Source organism: Canis lupus, chromosome 11 (genome assembly GCF_048164855.1).
Source record: "Canis lupus baileyi chromosome 11, mCanLup2.hap1, whole genome shotgun sequence".
Classification (NCBI taxonomy): Eukaryota; Metazoa; Chordata; class Mammalia; order Carnivora; family Canidae; genus Canis; species Canis lupus.
Window position 1 is genome coordinate 49,220,880 of NC_132848.1, and position 21,536 is coordinate 49,242,415.

The window sequence follows — 21,536 nt, forward strand, 5'->3', positions numbered from 1 at the left end:
ATTTTCCAGGAGGCTTGGGCATATGGGGAGTGGGAGCAACTATGAAATTCACTTAGCATAGTTATCTCAGCTGCCTGCCAAGTAGTCTATTTAGTCCAATTCACAGGCAGAGCTTTGTTGAGCATTGAGAAGTCACTTGCTCCGTGTGAATCCAATCACCACGGCAGGTACACCTCAAAGAGGGAACACACAGCCGCCTCTGAAAAGCCTGCCCCACACTCTGGCAACTCAATTCATGAATATGCTTTTCCGACGTCTGACGCTGCTGCTTAGCAAAGATATTATGGGACAAATCCTTGATTTGACCTTTTGTATCTCTATCCATCCCACTGTGCTAAAAGCAATTATGTGCATCTTGTGTGTGGCTGTTGGAATGGGGAGTCACTTAGCGACGGGTCCCTTTCACACTCCAACTATCCTCTCGCTCATTCCTTACCCCCACCTCACCAGGGCCTGCACAGCAGGCCACCTCCACTGCTTGGCAGAGTCAAAATGGCATTAAGGGGAGGCAAGTAGGATGTAAACAGGTGGAAACAGTTCCTGTCATGGCAATTAGCCTTCCCCTTGGCCAGGCACAGCAATGGATGAAAAATGGGGCTGCAAGGGGACAGGGAGGAGAAAGCTGGCAGGCGAGCAGGGGGCACAAGAGGGCTGAACTCACGGTCAAAGGCATAGCCAACTATCTACAAAAGCTTCCTACAAAACAAAGCAATCCTAGTGTCAGTGTGAATGGTAACAGTCTCTGTCTAGGGTGATCTGTCTCTTCTTTGCCTGTAGTAGATTTATGTGTGCTCGTGTCTGTGATGAAATATGTGTGCAGGTATCAACGTCGGCACGTGTCGAGAATGCACAATTGTGTCTGCGCGTGTCTGCATGTTGTTGTGTGCGTTCCAATGCCTGCATGAATGCCTGTGTGTTTTCTGTGTGTGTAGATGAATAGGTTGTGGATGCCCAGAAGGACACACGTTGGTACCCGTCTGTGTGTGTCTGAGGATGTGTATGTGGAATGTGCATATATGCACGGCTGTGTGAGTGTCATTTCTGGATATGGTATATTCCTCTAGGTATACGTGTGTGGCGGTACTTGTGGGCACGTATGAAAAAGGGCTGAGTGGGGAAGAGCTCCCCTCTCCTTCTAATGACTGTAGAGGCCATTCTAATCCTGGCCAGAGAGCAGAGCCTTGAGGTTACTAAATTGTCAAAGGGTTTGGTTCTTCAGGAACTTGTACCCTTGACTCAGTTCTCCAAGTCCCCCAATCTCCAGCCCTAAATGTAGTAGAAAGACAGACCCCAGAGCTAGGGATAATGTCCAGGAAGACACACCGGGAGACAGTTAAAATGCTGGAGGTAAGACTCGGAGGAATTGGGAGAAGATCAAGGATCTTTTCTGAGCTTTTGTATATAAATAATTTACAGTGGAAAAGTGAGCTGGCCTCTTGGGCGGGAGGTAGATGCAGACAATGAAATAATGGTGAGTAAAGTGATCTGCTCCCAGGCCAGGCTCACCCCTGATTGAGCTGAGAAGAGACTGGGGGAGAGGAAATAAAACTGGCAGGTGTGGGAGGGTTAGCAGAGCTGACCTGGACCATCTGTGCCGTCTGCAAGGGCGCTTACCTCCCAGGTACAGTTCACCGGATCCTGCCGCCATGGACTCGGGAAACGATGGCAGAAAGGAGAGAATTAGCAACACCTGCCATCAGAACTACTTGTTATTGTCTAAAAAACCTCCCAAGCACGGCAGATTTTACTGCAGTTGGCAGCTTCCTGCCGCTCCAGCTTCCTATCAGCAGCGTGTGACCCGGCACGACCTTGCCACCCATTCCAGAGCCTCTTTGGGCCTTTCACATTATTTGCAAGGTAGGGAGGGGTTATGAAACCCCAGGGCGAGGCTATCTGCTTTTAAAATCATCCAAGAGACTCGCTCAGACCTTTTATGATTACTCATTGACTGCTCATTGTACGTAAACTAAGAATAGAGATTGAAAACAAAATAAAAATTATCCATGAGGATACAAACTGTAGTAACCAACAGTTAACATTCGTTCGGATGGAAATCTGCCCAGGCTTTTTTCATATATGACGTTTTATAACTTATTTTCTCCCTCATTAATATGTCTTAGATATCTTTTCATGTCAACAAAAATTTGTACCATTTTATTTTTTTCCAAGTTTGTATTTAAATTCCAGTTAGTTAACAAACAGTGCAATATTAGTTTCAGGAGTAAAATTTAGTGATTCAACACTTCCATACAATACCAGGTGCTGGGCAGCCCTGGTGGCTCAGTGGTTTAGCTTCGCCTTCAGCCCAGGGCCGGATCCTGGAGACCAGGGATCGAGTCCCACGTTGGGATCCCTGCATGGAGCCTGCTTCTCCCTCTGCCTCTCTCTCCCCCTCTCTGTGTGTCTGTCATGAATAAATAAATAAAACTTAAAAAAAAAAAATACCAGGTGCTCATCACAAGTGCCCTCCTTAATCCCCAACCCCTATTTCACCCATCCCTACCCCCACCTTGCCTCTGATAAACCTGTTTGTTCTCTATAGTTAAGAATGTGTTTCCTGGTTTGCCTCCTCCCCCCTCATATTAATTTGTTTTGTTTCTTAAATTTCACATATGAGTGAGATCATATGGTATCTGTCTTTTCTGACTTATTTCCCTTAGCATTATACTCTCTAGCCCCATCCATGTCACTGCAAATGGCAAGATTTCATTCTTTGTATGGCTGAGTAATATTCCATTGTACATATATACCATCTCTTCTTTATCCGTTCATCAGTTGATGGACACTTGGGCTGTTTCCATAATTAGGCCGGTGTTGATAATCCTGCTGCTGTAAACATTGGTGTGCGTGTGCCCCTTTGAATTAGTTTTTTTTTGTATTCTTTGGGTAAATACTTGGTAGTGCAACTGCTGGATCATAGGGTAGTTCTATTTTTAACTTTCTGAGGTAACCACCATACTATTTCCCAGAGTGGCTGCACCAGTTTGCATTCCCACCAACAGTAAAATCTATACCCTTCTAAATTGCTCCAAATATCTCATTGCATGGACATCATAATTTACTTGACCAATCTTCATTCGTTGCATATTTAGGTTTTTCTTTTTTCTCTTTCTTTTTAGTTCAGATTAAAAATTTGAGTTAATGATAATAAGTTTAAAAACAAAAGGTCTTTCATAGTCTCTTATGTGGTGCTGATAGGAAAGGTGACATTAAAAGCAGAGAGGGGGATCCCTGGGTGGCTCAGCGGTTTCGTGCCTGCCTTTGGCCCAGGGCACGATCCTGGAGTCCCGGGATCGAGTCCCCCGTCAGGCTCCCAGCATGGAGCCTGCTTCTCCCTCTGCCTGTGTCTCTGCCTCTCTCTCTCTCTCTCTATGTCTATCATAAATAAATAAAAATAAATCTTTAAAAAATAAAAATAAAAAAATAAAATAAAAGCAGAGAGTTGGGGATCCCTGGGTGGCTCAGCGGTTTAGCACCTGCCTTCGGCCGGGGCTTGATCCTGGAGACCTGGAATCGAGTTCCACGTTGGGCTCCCTGCATGGAGCCCGCTTCTCCCTCTGCCTGCGTCCCTGTCTCTCTGTCTCTCTGTCTCTCTCTCTCTCTCTGTGTGTCTCATGAATAAATAAATAAATCTTTAAAAAAAAAAAAAAGGCAGTGAGTTTGACCCTGGGGTTTCACTCCTCCCTCCCCACCTTGAGAATAAGCTGAGGAGGCTCAAAGGTGACAGGGGAAGGGTAATAAAATCATGCAGCTCCCACTCTGCTGGCTGGCACCTGGCGATGAAGGGGCTGCCAGTCACCAGGAAATCTGTGGTGTTTGGAGGGCTTTCTGGAGTGATGCATGTTGCTTGATTATAGGCTCTGCTAGTTTTCTCTGGGAAGCAGCTTTCCTGCTCAGGACCAGACAAAAAAGTAGCACCATTGGGAGGTGGGCAGGGGGTGGGGGTGACTGGGTGATGGGCACTGAGGGGGGCGCTTGATGGGATGAGCACTGGGTGTTATGCTATATGTTGGCAAATTGAGCTCCAGTAAAAAAAATAAAGATATGAAAAGTAAAAATATATGTATTATGAACAAGGGGTAGTGGAAGGGGAGGTGGCAGGGGAATGGAGTGACTGGGTGACGGGCACTGAGGGGGGCACTTGACGGGATGAGCACTGGGTGTTATACTATATGTTGGCAAATCGAATTCCAATAAAAAATATGCAAAAAAAAAGAAAATATTGTGACTGAAACAAAGCATGTTTGTAACTTCATGCAATTCACGCATGCAGTCTGTGATCTGTAAGTAAAGCAGAGAAATTGCAGAAAAAAAAGAAAGCAGCACCATCAAACCCCCTACAGTGAACAACCACTCTCTGCCCTCAACCCTTCCAGACAACATAGAGGGACAGAATAGAGCAGAGAATTTCAGCAAACTTGCTTAGCAAAGAGTTGGATGTAGAGGGTTTTTTTCCTCCCCTATTCTGCATTACCCACTCTGGCTTTTTTTTTTTTTTTTTAAGATTTTATCTATTTATTCATAAAAGACACAGAGAAGCAGAAACATAGGCAGAGGGAGAAGCAGGCTCCCTGATGTGATACTCGATTCCAGGACCCCAGGATCATAATCTGAGCCAAAGATTATGTCAAATCTGACACTTAACCACTGAGCCACCCAGGTGCCCCACTCACTCTGGTTTTACCTCTAGGGATCTTCTAAAAGTTTGCTTTGCCTGCTTCTCCCAAATTAGAGTTCTTTGCAATCAATTCTGGTAAATCAGTGTACTCATTCATTTATTCCATATACATTTACTGAACGACTATGTGCCATTCATTGTGCTGGCACTTGAGAACCTGAGGATAAGTAAAACACCATTTTTGTTTTTAGGTATTTCCTGGACAGAACCGGGAGGCAAAGAGATATGAAGCCGGAATCATAGCTCTCTCTCTTCCAGAGCCAGGTGAATGCCTCCTCTCTCCATCAGTCCCCCCAGGCAGGGGGGGCTCCCCATCTTGACTCCCACATCCCAGCCATTTTAAGGACTGAGAATCTCTCAAGACCAGGGACTGGATCCTACTTACTTACCCCCATGTGCCCAATACCAGATCCCATGTCAGACACACAGCACAGAAGATGCTAATGAGTCCTGCATTGGAGAACACAACGTGGGAACCACCACCAGTCCCTTTGGATCATCATTCCCATCATCTGCACTGATGGCCAACACCCTCCACTCCTGCTAAGGACCTCAGCCAAGGCTGTGGGCTCTGAAACCAGAATGTGTGGGTTCAAATCCCTTCTCCTCCATTTACTAGTGCAAACCTGGCTTGCTCACCTAACACCTCTGTGCCTCAGTGTCCTCACTTGTGAAGTGGGAGTAAGAATAGGACCTATCTCATCACAGGACATGGTGAGGATTTGTTGGTTCATATTTGTATAGCACCAAAACCAGGAGTGAGCACTTTGTAAGCTCTCAAAAATGGCCAGCTGTGACTATTACCATGATTATTACCTCAAATGGAAAGAAGTGAGCCTTTCAATCAGCCTTGGCTTCTTGTAATTATATCTCTTTTAACTCTTCAAAAGAGCTCTGCTCTTTTGAGTTCCTCTCTTCCTCTCCCCAGAGACCTGGAGCATGCCTCCCTGGAAGCTATTAAGCATAGCATGACCTGTGCTGCCTACATTACTCAAGGCAGAGTGCCTAGCCTTCATTACTCTCCTGCATCAGAGTTCTTGGCTTCTCTTAAGCACTTGTCTCAGGGTTTTTTTTTTTTTAATTTTTAAAAAAGATTTTATTCATTTGAGAGAGAGAGATTGCAAGCAAGGGGGAGGGATAAAGGGAGAAGCAGACTCCCCACTGAGCAGGGAGCCTGGTGCAGGGTTCAATCCCAAGACCCTGGGATCGTGACCTGAGCCAAAGGCAGATGCTTAACCAGCTGAACCACCCAGGTACCCCTTTTCTCAGGGATTAAAAGGCAGTCTTTGTTTTCCCATCTTTGCACAATTAGGAATCTGACCATTGGCTCTAAGATCACCTTTATAATTTTCCTGGAAAATAGGACCCTGGAACCCCTATTCGTGCTAATACAGTGTTAGTGGCCTACAGTGATATCTAGAGCTTCTGAGGTGGGCACATAGACTTCCAGGAACACTAGCGTATTGTCTCCCATCAAGAGAAAATGACATGTATTCTGAGTTGTACATCTAGGTTTGGGAGTCTGTACAGAATTATTCACATTCTCAGAGTCCTTTGTGATCTATAGCATGCTTTTTAGCAGGGACTTCTCTGGAGTTAGAAAAACTGCATGGAGCTCCAGCAAGTCAGGTCCTTGACAATATGTGAAGGAAGAGAAATCTGTCCCTGGTACTCCCATCTGCCCATTCAGGCCCCACTTATTGATTCATCCAATGTTCCTTGAGTAACTACAAGGTGACAGGTATTTCTGGTGCTGGGATAGTAAAAAGTCCAACATGAAACCTGAGCCATGGAGTTCACAGTCAACCAGATATATGGACAATAAATGATTGTATAATATCAGTGCATTCATGCTATGATAAGGAAGGCACAGGGAGCCATGGGGATACATGGCAGGGGAACCAAGCCCAGACTGAGATGAGTAGAAAGGCCTCCTGGAGGAAGAGATGTCTGAACTAGCATTTGGAGGATGAATAGCAGTTAGGCAGCCAAAGGAGTATGTACTGTATATCAAAAGGCCAGAAAGCAGAAGAGAGCAGGGAATGATGAAGGGAGTGAAGGATGTTGGGTGTTGCCACATAGTAGCATTACAAAGGCAAGAGTGATGAGAGAAGAAACTGGGGAGGCAGGCAGGGACCAAATCCCAATGGGTATCTTAAGCCAAGGTAAGGAGTTGCACTGTATTCCCTATCCTCTAGCACTTGTCTTATGTCCAATTTCTCCCGATTCCCTGTTGTTAGGTCTGCTGATGAGGCTTAATACTCATGGGGGAGGCGAGGACAGGGTGTATATCATTTTAGAAGGGACCTCAGAGGAGAAATAAAAATTATGTCTAAGAGAATGAAGCTATCATGGCCGTCAGTGGGATGGACATTTTGGAAGTGAAGAATCCTGCCTAACTCCTCTTTAAGTATCAATGCGTAGTAGCTGCCTGCTTCTGAAACTCAGGGAATGTGTTCTTTCATTTTTCATAAGAATCAAGTAGATCAATTTTTGCTCCATAATTTTGTGCACTGTGTCAAGGGAGAAGCCAGTGAGTATGTAGGAGTGTGTAGGAGCAGTTAATACAGACTTAAGTGAGGTGACATGTGTGAAAGAGCCTAGCTGAATGTGGACATTAAAGAAATATTTGTGGGCTCCTGGGTGGCTCAGTCAGTTAGGCATCTGCCTTCTACTCAGGTCATGATCTCAGGGTCCTAGGATCAAGCCTTGTCTGCTCATGCTCTCACTATCTCTCTCAAATAAATAAAATATTTTTTTATTTTTTAAAATATTTTATTTATTTATTCATGAGAGACACAGAGAGAAGCAGAGACATAGGCAGATGAAGAAGCAGACTCCTCACCGGGATCCCAATGTGGGACTCGGTCCCCAGACCCAGGATCACGCCCTGAGCCAAAAGCAGACATTAAACTGCTGAGCCACCCAGGTATCCCTATTTTTTTTTTTAAGAAATATTTGCTTGAATAGGGACCTCTGGGTGGCTCAGTGGTTGAGCATCTGCCTTTGGCTCAGGGTGTGATCCTGGAGTCCCAGGGTTGAGTCCCACATCAGGCTCTCTGCAGGGAGCTTGCTTCTCCCTTTGCCTGTGTCTCTGCCTCCCTCTCTGTGTTTCTCATGAATAAATAAATAAAATCATAAAAAAAGAAATATTTGCTTGAATTAATAAATAAATATTTGCTGGACTTCCTGATGCCCTTTCAACAAACCATCCTCAGATGCTCCTGAGTGCCTGACATAATATGCAGTGGGTGGTGCAAAGAAGTAGAGGATCAAGGAGCATGTGGTCCAGCTCAGGAGTTCAGGCATCTCCACTGTTGATGCTCATGGCTGCAAATGCCCATGGTGGCACATGGTGATATTAAAGCCTAACAAATGGATGGCTGAGACCACCAGAGCTTCAGGAGCTCTCTTCTGGAGTGTTTGCTGGAGAAGACAGGACTTGAATAGGGCCAGAAGGAGAGTATCTAACTAGGAAGAGAAGACAGGAACCAGGGATGGGAGGGAGAGACATGTTTTGCCAAGAGTTGGGAGGAGTAGGGGGGAAATGGAGGTGAGATGGGCCTAGAGTCCACAAAGTCATGCACAGAAAATGCAAACCTACCAACAATGGCTAAATACTACAGTCAGCTGGACGGGGGCTGGAACCCTGCAGTCACCTCTTATAAGCTGGGTGAATCTGGATAAGCTACTTACCTACTCTGAGTCTCAGTTTTCCTCATCTTTAAACTCAGATGAGTAAGAACCCAGCTAACATGAGGAGCAACTGGCATAAACCATTCACCACCAAGGTTAAGAGCAAAGGTTTAGGGGTCGGACAGGATTGGTTTCGTGTCACACCTGGCAAGCGATTGCTGGTATGGATTTGGGTAAATTAGTCTCTCTAGGGTCAGTAATGGAGATTTTTGTGGTAGCACCATGTCAAAGATCTGTCCAGAAGAACAAGTGAGATAACACAGGTAAAGGACACAGTGCTTGGCACCTCCAGCACAATTGGGTGCTCATTACTAGATAACAAGGTGAGAGGAATACATCTGCAGAAGGAGAGGAATGTGAAATCAGTGTGGGGCAACTTCACCAATCACTCTCCATACTGGAGGATGTAAGCCTAGAGACTTCTTTCCTTCCCTCCCGGTGACCAGTGGTCAGAGGCCGCCTTAAGCAAAACCACACGATCTACCTGGAACTGGAGCAACGTGGGAGCTGCTGCCAAGTGCCCCTAGAGCCTGCCAAAGGCAGACGTTTCCCATGACGGCCAGAACAACAAAGCCCCCAGATTGACATCTGAGTGCTACCACCTGTGTTTCAAAGGACAGAAGGAAAATACTCTAATTAATCAGCTGGAAGGGGGCTGAATGGGAATGCATATGCATGGGTGTGGCAGGCAGTGTTGAGTAAAAGGAGTCAAGAAAGAACAGGTCACATCAAGATTCATTAAGCTTTATTAACCTGGATGGTGGTAAGGAGTCAATATTGGCTGCTAGTGTAAAGTTTTGCTGTGGATCAAAATCCAAAGTGCAAAAGAATTGTTTGATGTTTTCCATCACAAGACAGCTCATTGGTGTGTAGGCTTTTGCCCCTTGAGGCAAAGATTATATAGAGCATATATATATAATATAATAGATATTATATAGAGCATATATATATATATATATATATATATATATATATAGAGAGAGAGAGAGAGAGAGAGAGCATATATATAATTTGAAAGGAGAAATTTATTTCCACCCCCGCCCCACCACCACTGGGGTAGGGAAGGAGGGGTTACATCAGGTCTGACTAGGTTGGAGGGAGCCTGTCACACAGGAAATGGAACACCTGACAACCAGGGCCCAGGCTCCAGCCTGCTCTGAAGTGTCCCTATTCTGGTGGCCTTAATGTCCCTCACTGCCATTTCTACCTCCTACCTAAGAAGGATCTTTTAGGACATACTTGTTTAGGTTTGTTCTTTTTCACTCTAAATTGTTGAGTGCCTTCTAATGAGCTCATGTTACATTCAGTTTTCACACACTGCTGGGGAAGGCAGACATGTACAGATAACATAGACTCCAAGTAATCATTGTTTTAGGGGCAGAATGAGCACGGTGCCATTGTTGCTTAGAGGGGAAACCAGAATGAACATTCTAAAGTGCAGTGCTGACACCCCTGCCTCTCTTCGCCTTGCATCCATCACTGGGCACAGCAAGGGTCAACATGGAGAGAGTAGCCCCTCCAGATGGGTCTGGGGGTACTTGGTACCCCCATGCTCAGCAACATAGCCTGGGTTAAATGTTTCCATCAATAATCCAGAAACCACAGCTGCATGCCTGCTGTGGGCACACCTGTGTGCTAGATGTTTTCGTGTAGGGAGCATGGTAGGTAAAGAAGACGTGGGAACTGCCTTCAATAGGTTCATAACCTAATTAGAGAAGTAAAAAGTAGGATTTCAAGCAGATGTGGTGGAAAAGGGTTTTGTTTCTGTTCTCTCTTTCTCTCTTTTTCTTGGAGTCAGGCGCCTCCTGGGGTGGGATGACAGAGGAAGGCCGACTCTTCTAGCGTGACTGGGTACAGACTTACAGGCTGTGCACTATAGAATTTGAAGGGGAGCCATTCATATAGACAGTGAGTGGCCCTACTGGAAGAGTCCTGAGTGGTGCGAAAGGTGAAATAATTTCAGAGATCTCATGCCCTGAAGGCAGCCCACTGTTAAGTTCTTCTTCCCTGGTCCCATTCTCTACTTGCCAGGATCTAGTGCCCTCTAGAGCAGTGTTATTCAATAGAACTTTGTGTGATAATGGTGATGTTCTTTATCTGTGTCAGTCCATGCAGAGGTCATTAACCACATGTGCCAGTTGGACACTTGAAATGTTGCCAGTGCCACTGAGGAATTGGATTTTAAATGTTACTTAATTGTAATTAATAATTTAAGTAGCTACATATGGCTAGTGGCTAGTATTGGAGAGCACAGCTCTAGAGTGAAGAAGAGATAACCTAACAAGAAGTAAGGCCCCTGAGATGAGAGCAAAATGGTGAAGGGGTTGTTGAAGAGGAAGAAGACATAGACAATTTAAGGGTAAAGAAGTTTCTCTTCTAACTGTGAGGGGAGCGGACATTTAAATGAGGCCAAGAGCACTGATGAAAAAAAAAAGTGGCCAGTCATATAGTATATAACTTTATTTATATGAAATATCCAGAATGGGGAAACTCATAGACTTAAAAAGCTGATTAATGGAGATATGAGGGAATGGGGAATGACTGCCTAATGAATCCAGAGTTTCCCTTTGGGGCAAGGAAATGTTTGGAACTAGACAGAGGTAGTGATTGTATGACACTGTGAATATACCAGGTGCCACTGAATTGTACACTTTGAAACTGGTTAATTTTATGGCATGTAATTTTACCATAGTTGAAAGAGAACCCAACTGGTAGCAGTGGAAGGGGAGCTGGTACTACTCACAAAAATATATGAACACTCCCATGTCTCTAGCACTCCTTGTGATCTCTCAAGAGGTGGAATGTAGGATATATACCCAAAATAAAGCGCTTTTGTACATGCTTTAGGAGTCTGTGTGAATTTGGTGTGTGATAACTAACATGTGAGATCACTTGGAATAAGAGCTGTCCTATCCGGGACAGAAACGCATGCTGGTCTGATCAAGGGGTATAGTTAGGAATGACCGAGGACAAGACCATGGGGTGGGAGGGGATGTTACCAAGATAGCTTGGAAGGTTAAACCCTCAGTTATTCATTTGCTTTGATTTAGTCATGGGGTTGTATTAGGGATTATAAATTTGAGAGTTTGAAAGGACCCCAAATGATCATTAAGCCATTCCTCTTCCCTTAGGCACTACCACCCTCCATGTGAAGGTGACCCGATGACCCAGACTGGTGATTTTAGAAGTAGTGGTCATAGCAATGGCTCCCATTTATGGAGGGTTTACTCTGTGTGCACAGCACTGTGCTAAGCGTATCACACATATATTTCATTCACTCCATAACCCTATGAAGTATGCATCAGTTCTGTTTCAGAGATGAGAAAGCAGGTCCAGAGCACACATTCAAACCAGAAAGCATCAGAGCCAGGATTCAAACCTACAAATATCTGACCCCAAAGCCTATTCTTATAACTACTACTCTACATGGCTTCTGATACACTGTATCTACTTCACTGCGCTTCTTATCATCATCCCTTGGCCATGTGTTCCGCATTTCCTCTGCCATAACTTTACTTCTTCTCTTCATCTCTCACATATTATTTATCCTTCAAAGCCCAGTTCAAGCCCAGTCTCCATGAAGACTTCCCTTGTCCTTTTAGATCAGAATGGTCTCTCTCACCTCTAGATTCCTGTAGCACTTAAAAAAATATTTTTGATAAACTATTGTTTTTAACTGCTAAAAGTGTTAAAAATTTTAGTGTATAGTTCAAAGAATTTTTTATATGTATTACTTTTAGAGCCATCAGATCAAGATATCAAACATTCCTAGCACTCAGAAGATTCCTTTGTGCTCTCACCCAGTCCATACACTCCAATAGCCTTCTATTACCATCCACAAATTTTGCCTGTACTTAAAATGTTTATGAACAGGTCACATAGTATCTGTACCTGGCTTCCTCATCCTGTGATATTCACCTATGATGTTCATCACACTGTTGTTTATCCAGTATTTTAATTTTTTTATTGCTATTTAGTATTCCTTTGTACGAATATACAAGAATTGATCCATTCTTCTGCAGGTGAACATTGGGTCTGTGATGGTTAGCTTTTTGTATCAACTTGGCTAGGCTATAGTACCCAGCTAACCAATCATTAACCTAGGTGTTGCTGTGAAGATATTTTGTAGATGTGATAGCATCTACAACCGGTTGAATTGAAGTAAAGATTACTTTTGATAATGTAGGTGGGGCCTTCCGATCAGTTGAAGGCCTTAAGAACAAAACCCGAGGTTTCCAGAGAGGAAACTTTGCTTCAAGACTGTAGCATTAACTCCTGTCTGAGTTTCCAGCCTGCTGAACCGCCATAGAGATTTCCTAGATGCTAGCCTCCACAAGTGCATGAGCCAATTTCTTAAATTTCTTAATGTATGTATATATAAATCCTAGTCATTCTGCTTCCTTGGGGAATTCTGATATAGGATTTCCGGATTTGGGCTACAATGAACAAAGCTTCTGTGTATATTCTTGTATTTTGGTGGATATATGCACTAGTTTCTCTTGGGTATATCCCTGGAAGTAGAGTGCTGAGTCATGGAGCATCTATTTTCTGAATCACACACATGATGGTTATAATCGATTGCCTAGACTAATCAGTTACATTTAAGGTATATTGGTTATGGCTAAAAGTGATGATAGAATTTGTTTTGTCCATGTCCTTCCCTTTCCATGGGAGAAACGTGAGCCCTAGAATTATGCAGATAAAGTGATAGAATTAGTTATGCAAATATTTAGTTAGTGCTAATAGAATATTTGGAGCTACAAGGAACATAAAACTTAATTAGAATTAAACAATATGGAAATGTATTATGTCATACAAGAAAAAGTTCACTGGTACAGGAGCTTTAGGTTTGCTTAATTCAGCGGCTCAATGACATCCTCAAAGATCCAGATTCTTTCCATTGCTCTGTCATCCTCAGGATGTTGATCCTGACCTCAGACTGGCCCTGCTTAGTCACAAATTGGTACAGAAGTTCCAGGCGTTGGGCACTTCAGTGTCCAAAGGATGAAGAGATTGTCTCTTCCTCTTCTCTTCCTTGGAAGCAAAGAATCCTTCTCAGAAATCCTCCAGCACATTTCCCCCAACATCTCTGCCAGAAACGAGTCAGATAGCCACCCTCATGTCAATTACTATGGAGGGGAATCAGACCCTTATTTATTCCTGGGTCTACACATGAATCTTTCCTTCTGGAGTCATGGGGGAAAGAGGCAGATATTTGGACACAACCAGGGTGGGGGTGGGGGTGGGGGTGGGGTTGCCATCAACGGAAGAAGAGAGAATGGATATTGTGAAGTTAAGGGATGGTGTTTCTTACGTTAGTGTGCCCAAATAGCTTAAAACCTACTTGAAGACAGAAACTGTTTTGCATTTTCTTGAGTCTTCCATGATACCCATGACAACAGTCAAGGGTGCTTTAAGGATTTCTTTGCTAGCAGAGGATGGATTTTTTTCTCTTAATTTTAAATTTATGTCCAGCCTTACCCATATAGGGTAACTAATACATATTTACTCAACTTGAAACATTCTAGATGTAGTTTTCTTCATGTTTCTTGTATTTGGGGTTTATTGAGTTTTTTGGATCTGGGGGTTTATAGTTCTCATCAAATAGGAAAGTTTTTGGTCATTATTTCTTCAAATAGATTTTTGTCCTTCTCCACCCCCTTTCAGAGCCTGCAATTATATAAATATTAGGTTGGTCAAAGGTTGCCCCAAAGCTTACTGATGCTCTTTTTATTTATTTTCATTCTTTTCCTTCCGCTTAAAATATTCAGAGTACCAAGGGACCATATTTGGGGATAGCATATCTTGAGCCCTACCAAATTCATTTCACCAGACCAAATGAAAATTCAGATTTTTATAGATTTGTTATTGATTGGAGAGTGTGTGCTGCTGTCCATCCATCTGTAGAGATGGAGAATCATGACTGTTTTCTTCCCGTGTAGTTAAAACCTACTCCCAGCTTAGGGAGAGCAAGGAGCCATGATAGCTTCATGTTGCCCCTAAATACAGTTCTCATGCTGGGCCTACACTATGCTTCCCTTGGGGGAGTGTAGAGTTTTCTTCCTTTAGGTTAGCAAGACATCTCAAACCATGGTGGAGGAGAAATAGATTCCTCCTGAAATCAGTCTTCTTCCTCATGCAGAAGCTTCTTTCAGGCCTAGGAGAAAAGAACATCTCAAAATTCATCTGCAAAAAGGGAGAGAAAGAGCAAGAGAAAGTCCACTTACTTTGGAAAAATGCCACTGATCAATAAAAGCTCTGCCTGGGTTGGGAGTGCAAAACTAGATCCTTTGGCTTGATCATCGAAATTTATGTAGTCTGATCTAGCATGCACTCGTGTGTGCGCACTCACACACACACACAGACACACACAGTATACATTATATGAAGAGGCTAGCTCTGCCTCTAAAACTGACTTCATTGGGGCACCTGGGTCAGTCATTAGAGCATGTGACTCTTGATCTTGGGATCATGAGTTCAAGCCCTACAGTGGGTGTAGAGCTTTACTTAAAATTGAATTTTAAAAAATAATTTTAAAAAACCCAAAGAGCTTTCATTTTTAAAGCCCTTTTCACATACATTATTCTGTTCAGTCTTCACATGAGATAACTGAGGGTCGAAGAATAGCTTGTCCAATCTCACACAGATGTGAAATGATGGAGTCCTCTGCCTCCCAAGTCCCATGCTATTTTCAGCACATCAGCACTGCCTCTCATATATACAGGGAGACAAAACCACTGGAAGGTTGCACACTATCATTAAAGAAATAAAAAAAATTGATTAAAACTATATTTATAGTATACTTTCATCTGTTGGAAAACATGTTTATACATGTAAATACATAGGAAGAGCACAGGAAGGATATGATACGTTGAAATAGATGAGGAGTTTATAGGTGACTTTTTTCTCTTTTGATTGTCAATATGATCCAAAGCAGCGCTGTCCAATGATGGATGGAAATGTATATATCTGTACTGTTCAATACAGTAGCCACTAAATACATGTCTATTGAGCACTTGCAATTTGTCTAGTCGTAATTGAGAAGTAAGTGTGAAATACATACTGAGTTTTTAAGGCTTGGTAGGGAAAGAAGAATGTGAAATATCTCAGGTTACTTTTTATATTGATTAAATGTTGAAATGATTATATTTTGGATATATTGGGCTAAATGAAACATCATCAAAAGTAATCTCATTTGTTTCTGTTTTTACTTCTCTTAATGTTGCTACTAGAAAATACTAAATTATATAAGTGGCTCACAGTATGTAAGTATTAAACAGCACTGGTCTGGAGTTCAAGAGCATGAAATCTGCTATCGGTGCACTTGAGTTCAACTCTCAGTTTTCACTTTTCTAAGTAGGTGACATTGAACAAGTTACAGAATTCATCTCTTGTTTTTTTTGTTTTTTTTTTCAGTTATTAAACAGGAATGATGATTGTCCCTAGCTCAGAGAGTTAGTGTTAGGATTAAATGAGATGATGGAAAATCTCTATGGCAAGGAGTGCCTGGCACCTGTTAAGTGCTTGATAAGAATTAGGTGTTATTCTTATTTCTAAATTTTCTAAGATGGGTGTGAATTTCTTATATAATAAAGATTAAAAAGAAAATTGAAACAATTAAATTTTTTTAAAAAGATTTTATTTATTTATTCATGAGAGACACAGAGAGAGGAAGAGGCAGAGACAGAGGCAGAGGGAGAAGTAGGCTCCCTGCAGGGAACCTGACGTGGGACTCTATCCTGGGTCTCCAGGATCATGCCCTGGGCTGAATGCTAAACCGCTGAGCCACCCAGGCTGACTCCAACAATTAAATTTTTTGATGGAAAGTCTCTATGGCAAGGAGTGCCTGGCACCTGTTAAGTGCTTAATAAGAATTAGTTGTTATTCTTATTTCTAAATTTTCTAAGATGGGTGTGAATTTCTTATATAATAAAGATTAAAAAGAAAATTGAAACAATTAAATTTTTAAATAATTATTTTAAACCATGGCCAGAGTTGAGTATTTATGTTGTTTTAAAACTGTATAGCAACGTTTGCTTTGTTTCAGTGTATGTGTGTACAAACCTTGGACGCAAGTGGAGTTGGAGACCATCACAAGTGACCGTTTATTAGGCAATCTCATTCTTGCCTTCTGACCCTGGCCCTCCCCCTCCATCAAAGGGAGGGGAGACTTGCATCATGGTTCCCCCTGGCATGCACAACACACCAAGTGTTCGCCTATATTTAGCCAACATGAAGTCACTGAAACTCTATGCCCACTAGATGCAATTAGTGCTTTGTTATTTGTTGCTCACATGGCTTATATCCTGACTGCTCTGCATAGTTTGTGTCCTTAGATGAATTTAAAAGAACTGAAAACCTTTTGTGTTGAGAAAACTGCTTGGGGAATAGGAACTGAAATCCCAAGTCACTGAATCCCCTGGAAGGGACCCTGAGGTGAATGCTTGACACCTCCTGCAAGCCAGCAAGACCTCAATTATCCTCCTCTTTGATGGCAGGGGGAGGAGCAGGGTGAGCAGGCTGGGGAAGGAAGGCTTGTCTACATTCTACCCAACTGGCAGAAGCAGCACTTCTGGTCGGTGGCTCCCAGTAATGGTCCCAGCTCCACTTTCCTTCTTGCAATCAGAAATGGCACCTGGAATGCAAAAACACACCAGCGCAGCTGACTCTACAAACGGACAAGGGGTGGGAGCCGCCCACAAGGCAGGGTGTCAGAGGTTCACAGTGTTGGCTAGTGCCTCTGGTTTACTCTTGGGGCCTCTTTCCCCTCCTTTAAGGCTCTGTAGTGCTGTGTGTGTGTGTGACGATTAGCTTAGACTCCCAATTCTCAAAATTTTGTTTCTCAGATTTTTTCCTCACTTTGAATGGCAGACTTACTCCTTTCAGAGATCCCAGTTTTGTTTTATAACTTCCAGGCAGTGGGCAAATAAATAAAACAAACACTACTGAAAATATTTCTGAAGTACATGAGGTATTCATCAAAGTGTTTTACAGGGTAAAGCAAAATATTCCTGAGGCCAAAGATTCTAGACAAAATTTAGAGGCCAGTTGACACATGTTTATACCCTCAAACATTACCATTCTCTTGTCCTCTCTGTCATCACTCAGACTTCTATTCTAAAATAGATGACATTACGAGGAAAAATATTTAAAAGTGATTTTTAAAAGATTATTAAACTTCATGTTGAAAAACATTTTTGAAAGTATTGTTTTTATATCACAGATTATATTTAAAGTAAGGGAAAAAGTGAGTGAATATTTCAGAAAAGCATAAACAACTCTGTTTCATTTATTAACTACAGAAACACAGATTTTAATGAGTTTTAAATATTCATTCATTTATTTAATATTTACTGAGTATCTAGTATGAATAGCAGTAGAGCACATTTGCATCCTCACTTTATCTTTAAGTAATTAAAATTTTTGTAATTTTACTAACAAGTATGTTTCTGGCATCATTCTTCTTCCCTTGCAATACAGATTTGGTGATGTTATCACAAATTTATCCGGGGACAACATTAAAAGGAAAATGAAAGCAACCATAGATGCTCAACTAAGTGGCAGTTTGAAGTGGCCTCTTCTATGAATGGAACATTGTTATATCCCAATGGTCTATGAGAAAGAGGTTACAGACAATTAGAGCACACCTTTTTTCTCTCTCACAAAAGAAATATGCAAATAAGATCAGGGGAATTCATTTCAGGGGAAACACTGAGTCAACTCAGATTGATTAAAAAGTATTTCAAACTTCAGCATTCTATTATTAGTAACAAGTTAATTTCCACATACCTCACACTCTAATGAGAATAGCTGTGTTGGACAGTGACCAGTCATCAACACTCAGTGTGAATGAAGATCTGAGAGTAGATTCTGAGAGGGAGTGAGGTAGAGAGCAGGAGAAAACAGTGGGTACTTGCAGCAAGGGGGAGGCAGCCTGGGGAGAAAACATCTCTAACTTCCTAGTTTGCACAGATCCCTGGTCTCTAGAATAATCTGCCTAGGCCCAAGTCCTACTTTCCCCCAAATCACAGCAACTGAGTTCTTTACAATTACAATTCATATTTTGCTTCTACTAATTGCTATGATTACTGTTACTAATGACCATGACGGAAAAGAGAAGAATGCTCCTTCTGAGAGCTTTTACAGATTGACAGTCATTATAGTGACCATTTATGGTTAAGTGTTTAAATGCATTAAAGTGAATGTAGTAAGGTTGGAAATAAATATTGTTGCTATGGTTTTAAGATCTAAATAAAAATAATAATTCCATTAGTACAACAGTTAAAATATGCCATAGTATAATTGACAATAGCTTTTACTACTATAAGTATATAATGTAGGATTTTTTTAATTTCATAAAGTCATATTTTCAAATCTGTATGTAAAAGATAGATTATTCAATAAATGGGGTACCTATTTGAAAAAGAAAATAAAAATAAAATCTCTAGCTCACTCTTTATATAAAATCCATTTAAAAGGTCTAAAAATTTAAATATAAAAAAAGTATCCATTAAAATTCCAGAAAACAAGCTGAGTGTGTATTTTTATAATCGTAGAGTAAGGAAGCTCTTTTCAAGCAGAAATTCTCAAAGAAAAGATTGTCAGTTGGGTTTTTATTTTCTTTTTAAGTTAAAATGTCTCCACAGCAAATTAAAATATCTCCTTTTTTCACAGGAACAAGGTAGAAATAATACCGGGGAAAAATGTGCAATATTAGTAACAAAGGGATATGATAAAATATGCATAAAACACAATGACCATAATTTTATATAGAAGAACAAACAATACTATAAAAAATGTCAAAGACTGGAATAAGGAGTTCAAAGAATAAGAAGCATAACTGTCCCTAAACTGTTGAGCACAGTTAAGTGTGAAAAGGAGGCACTCTCAAGACCACCAGCCTGGCCTCCACTTTACAGAGGGAAACTGAGTCTCAGAGTTCAGTGACAGTGCAGAAGTGCAGTGCAGTACAGAATTAATTCAACTTTACCTTGAAAACAGTCTCTAGAGAGCTTTGTGCATTAAAAGTGAACAGAAGACGATGAAGTCGCTGCCCTCCGCATTTAGACCTCTGCATGGGGCTTCCAGAAGACCATTAGGGAGAATACTTGAGAAGCAAAGGGAGATCTTAAGGCCCTGTTTGCACCCTTATCTGCAGAGTACGAGGGATTCAGCTCATTTGGCTTGGCTGCTCTTGTAGTGGCTTTCAGAGGTTCAGGATGTGAGACACTGAGTTAAAAAGACATTCCAGGTCAGCCCCCATTTGTTTGGATGACAACCTCCAGCCAAGCTCTGCTAAAGGTCACTGCCTGCAGGGCAAGGACTTGCCGACGATGGACGCAAAGACCAGACCTGACATCCAGGACTGGACACTGATACAATCTGAGTGGAAACTAAGAGGGCAGAGAAAGCAAAATCTGTATAATTCTAGTTGCTTTAGCTATCACCTGGGGCAGGAGTACCCTATGTCTGGCCTGCACACAGCTATGACCATGGGAAATAATACTTTCAGGTAGTATACAGACCCATTTGAAATTTTAATGGCCTTATATTTGTTTCATTATGTATCAACACATAACTGGCACAACAAAGTCATGATCTCACACATCTGGTTTTTAAGGATATGCCTGCAATAAGTGTTTAGGTTAAATAAATGACTTCACTCAAAGAACAATGCTAGGGGCGCCTGGCTGGCTCAGTAGGTGGAGCATGGGACTCTTGATCTCGGGGTTATGAGTTCAAAGCCTGTGTAGAGATTACTTAAAAATTAAATCTTTAAGAAGAAGAAAGAAAGAAGAAAAACAGAAAGAAAGATACTGAATATTAATAGTGCAGGTATTTTGAACACAGCAAAGATTCTGAATAAGGTTTGCAAATGGCTGAAGTTTGTGTCATTTTTTTGCACTCAGTTCTGGAAAGTACATTTTACATACATGCACACATACACGTATGCAGCTGTAAGAAAGACATTCTTTGAGAAAGAACGTTCGTTTCCCACTATTTAGGTGATGACTCTGGACCCCCCGATTCATCTTTGACTCCCACTTTGCCCTTGTCTTTCTCCTTCTCCCCATAATCGATGGTCTTTAAGTTCTTCCTGTCAGTTCTGCTTCTAAAGGCTCTTTATTCATCCATTTTTTTCCATCCGCAGGGCTTCCGGCCTGGTCTATGCCCTCATTACCTTTCACCTGGATGATATCCTATCTCATCTCCTTGCCTCCAATCCAATTTTTCTCCTTCAATCCACCCCCCACACTGTTGCCAAAAAAGGCTTAAAAACAAAAACAAAAACCAAAAAAAAAAAAAAAAAAAACCCACTCTGATCTGACCCTGCTGCGCCCCAGTGCACAGGATAAAGTCCAAGCTTCTCAGCAAGATTTGAGAAGCACCTGGTTGCTGGTTCCTGCTGACCCTTCCAAATTCCCTGACAGAATCAGGACTAGAAACCCAGGTCTCTTGACTCTCAAGTCTAGGGCGGCTCTTCTCAGCATACCACGCTGCCTCCTCAAAGAATGTCTCCCTGTTCTTTTCACTCCATAGGTGAGAGCCGCATAGCTAAACTCTGGCACAGGGCGTTTTGAGTATACCCTGTTGTGAGACAGAGTGCCACAAAGTAGACCAGACATAAGACAAGGCTATTGTGTCCCTTAGCCATTATGAGCACACAATGTCATAAGTGATAGATGTGAATAAAAAAGAAACTAAAAGTGTGTATTAGCCAGGGCGCCTGGTTGGCTTAGTCAGTAGAGCATGGGACTCTTGATTTCGGGGTTGTGCATTTGAGCCCCACTGTTGGGTGTAGAGATTACTAAAAAATAATAATAATAGCAAACTTAAAAAGAAAAAGTCTATTGGGCAAAACTGAATTCATGCTGAGGACCACCAGACTACATAAGGATTATCTAGGCCATCCGCCCTTTGCAAGTCTTCCACAAGAAGCAGATGGTCTGTAGTGAGCAGACAGTGACCCATGGGTTAAATTCCAGTCGAGATCAGCCTACAAGACTCAGCAGAACATATCCCACTCCCCTACCTCTGCCCCCACCCCCGCTGATGTTAGGCTTGCCCTAGCCAATGGAATATTAGCTGACGTGAGGCACAGAGACTTCAAGTGTGTTTGCCTGTTTTGACTTGGCCTCTTGAACAGGTAACACCCTCTGCC